The sequence below is a fragment of the Myotis lucifugus genome, unplaced genomic scaffold (assembly GCF_000147115.1).
Source record: "Myotis lucifugus unplaced genomic scaffold, Myoluc2.0 scaffold_190, whole genome shotgun sequence".
NCBI lineage: Eukaryota > Metazoa > Chordata > Mammalia > Chiroptera > Vespertilionidae > Myotis > Myotis lucifugus.
Genome location: NW_005871238.1, coordinates 437,251 through 441,004, shown reverse-complemented (window position 1 = coordinate 441,004; position 3,754 = coordinate 437,251).

Below are 3,754 nucleotides of genomic sequence, written 5' to 3'. Positions count from 1 at the left end.
GCTGGGGTCCCTGCCAGGCCTGACACCTTCTGCGGAGGCCTCAGGCCTGGCAAGGGCCGATCCCGTGATTGGCGATCGGAGGGTGATGAGGGTCAACTCCTCTGGCTGAGGCATCAGGCCTGGGCGGGGGGCAGAGCCAGCAATCGGAGGGGGCTGGGGGTCCCCTGCCAGGCCTGATGCCTGGGCCAGAGGCATCAGGCCTGGGTGGGGGGCGGAGCCGGTGATTTGGGGGGATATGAGGGTCCCCTTGCCCAGGCCTGAAGCCTGGGTCAGAGGCGTCAGGCTTGGGCAGGGGGTGGAGCAAGCGATCAGAGGGAGATGGGGGTCCCCTGCCCAGGCATGATTCCTGGGCCAGAGGCATCAGGCCTGGGCGGGGGTCAGAGCCAGTGATCAGGGGGAGATGGGGGTCCCCTGTCCAAGCCTGACACCTCTGGCGGAGGCGTCAGGCCTGGGCAAGGGGCCGATCAGGCGATCGGAGGGTGATGGGGGTCGACGCCTCTGGCCAAGGCATCAGGCCTGGGCGAGGGTGGATCCGGTGATCGGGGGGAGAGGGGGGTCCCATGCCCAGGCCTGAATCCTGGGCCAGAGGCATCAGGCCTGGGCCAGGGGCGGAGCCAGCAATCGGAGGGGTCTGGGGGTCCCCTGCCCAGGCCTGACGCCTGGGCCAGAGGCATCAGGCCTGGGCGGGGGGCAGAACCAGTGATCGGGGGGAAATAAGGGTCCCCTGCCCAGGCCTGACACCTCTGGCAGAGGCATCAGGCCTGGGCAAGGGGCCGATCCTGCAATGGAGGGTGATGGGGGTCAACGCCTGAAGGCTCAAGGCATCAGACTGGGAGGAGGTGGGCTCCGGGTCTTCGGGGGGAGAGGGGGGTCCCCATGCCCCAGGCCTGAATCCTGTGCCAGAGGCACCAGCCCTGGGCAGGGGCGGACCCAGCATTCGGAGGAGTCTGGGGGGTCCCCTGCCCAGGCCTGACGCCTGGGCCAGAGGCATCAGGCCTGGGCGGGGGGCAGAACCAGTGATCGGGGGGAAATAAGGGTTCCCCTGCCCAGGCCTGACACTCTGGCAGAGGCATCAGGCCTGGGCAAGGGGCCGATCCTGCAATTGGAGGGTGATGGGGGTCAACGCCTGAGGGCTCCCAGTATGTGAGAGGGGGCAGGCTGGGCTGAGGGACACTCCCCCCCCCCACCCACCCACCCAGTGCACGAATTTCGTGCACCGGGCCCCTAGTAAGGTATATAAATATCTAGTTGCTACGTTGTACATCTGGAACTAATATAATAGTGTATGTCAACTGTAATTGGTAAATAAATAAAATGTAAAAATCAGGTTTATTATGGCCACCTATGGAGCACGGTTGGTTGGAAGGCGAAAAGAGTGAAGGCCTGGTTGTATATTCTCGCTCGACACTCATCAGTGGGTGTCAATTTCTTCCTTGATCCTCATTTGTCCATCTTGGAAGTAAGGTTTAAAAAGCACATCCAAAGGGTTGCTGTGAGAAGACAACTAAATAATAGAATGAAAGGGGCTAACCCTGTGCAGGACACGTAGTAGATATGCAGCAAATATTCGGCTTGATTTTAATAAGAGACTTATTCCCTGGAGGAGCAAAAAGCTTGTCAGTTTCCCATCTTTATGCTCTGAGTCACCAGGCCTACATCTCCAGAGCTTCTGGAAACATGAGAGAGGCACATAGACCGACCTCTGACCCTCAGAGTCTTGTCCTCATCTCTCTCCTGTCCCACTCTCCTCACCTGTGTAGCTGTCTGTTCTCTGCCTAGTATCCAGAGCCTGATCGCCCCCTAAGGTGCTTGGCATGTCCACGGCTAGAACCATGTTTACAAGGCTGGAATGTGGGGAAGGCAAACTTCTGATGTCCTGGCCTTTCCTTTATCTGCTGTATGTATCATCAGAGAACTGTTGTTCTACTATCAGCTGTTGACATATTTAGCACCTTTTGCTTTACATTATAATTTCACATCTATGTGTTATCTCCCCTAATAGCTAGCACCTTTCCAGAAGGCACAGACTAGGTGGAAATCTTGGAGTGCCCGCCTCTCCCTGCACAGCTTCTTGCTCCGTCCCTGGCTGTGGAATGAACTGAGGGAAGTTTACTCGTGCTGTGAATGAGTGTGAGTTAGTTCAACAACGAAAGATGGGAAATCATTTCTTCTTTTTCAGAGTGGGACACAAAGCTTCCCAGCCGCCTCAGGCTTGCTCAGGCCAAGCAGGCAGGGCCATGACCTGTGGGCCTAGAGTTGTATGCTTGATAATCTGAACAACAATCCGCTCATTAAGCCTCGGGGTTCCTGTGAAAGTTGATGAAAGAGGCAGGGAGCCTCAGTGCTCAACAGTGCAGGCCTCTCCTCCTGACAATGGGTTTATGCCTCTACACACCAGCTTGAAACGCTCACAGAGAACAAGCCAATTGGCATGCTCTTCCTCCTGTTCCCTCGGCACATGTTTGTGCTGATGTGAGAACCACAGGAACAGATGTGTCTCTGGCCTCTGGGAGGGAAGCCCAAAGGAGCTTCAAGGCTGGAGGGTGATGGCAGCTGGCGAGGAGAGTCAAAGGCCCGGGCTTGGAAGGGGAGGCCAAGAGGTGATCCTGCTCAGCTCTCAGGTTTCAGATGCTATTGTTGCTCTGGGTATGCATTGATATAGGCACCTGAGGCCTGGAGGGGGTGAGGGTGCAGGGCAAATGTGGAGCTCATGTGCGGAGGGGACGGAGGCAGGGCTGCTCAGGCCATCTGCTTCCGGCCGGAGGTGCTGGTGGTGACGACGAGAGGATGTTGGGAGAATGATGTCATCCCGGGACAAGGTCACCTGGGAAGGTCAGTGTGGATATATATGTTGTGCATGTGTTTGTGGGTGTGACCCACTCTTCAATATTCAGCTTCTTCTGTCCATTTCTATGATACCACTGCCAGTATTACTACTAGTAGTGCTGCTACTGATAGTAAAAACTGTATTAACAATAGCCAGGCACAGCACTAAGTATATGGCACAGGTGGTTTCTTTTAATCCTCAAAAAAATAGTTTTATTATTACCCCCACTTCATAGCTGAAGTGATTAAAAGATAAAGAGGTTTTAGTGATCTTCCATGGCAGCATGGTTAGTAAGAGTCAAAGTTTACACTTGGGGAAAGCATTAGGTGTGTTCAAAAAATCTCTCTCTCTCTCTCTCTCTCTCTCTCTCTCTCTCTCTCTCTCTCTCTCCAAGTTGTCTCAGTGGCACTCAAGCACAGCTATATAACTTTCTCTGGCCAATGTAATGGCAGTGGAAATGTCACCTTTTTATTTTTATTTAAAAAATATTTTTATTGCCGAAACCGGTTTGGCTCAGTGGATAGAGCGTCGGCTTGCGGACTGAAAGGTCCCAGGTTCGATTCTGGTCAAGGGCATGTACCTGGGTTGCGGGCACATCCCCAGTAGGAGATGTGCAGGAGGCAGCTGATCGATGTTTCTCTCTCATCGATGTTTCTAACTCTCTATCTCTCTCCCTTCCTCTCTGTAAAAAATCAATAAAATATATTTAAAAAAATATTTTTATTGATTTCAGAGACGAAGGGAGAGGCAGATAGAAACATCTCTCTGATGAGAGAGAATCATTGATCAGCTGCCTCCTGCATGCCCCAGGGATTGAGCTTGAAACCTGAGCATGTGCCCTGACCAAGAAATTGAACTATGACCTCCTGGTTCATAGGTCGATGATCAACCACTGAGCACATCGGTCAGTGGAAGGGTCACTTTTGA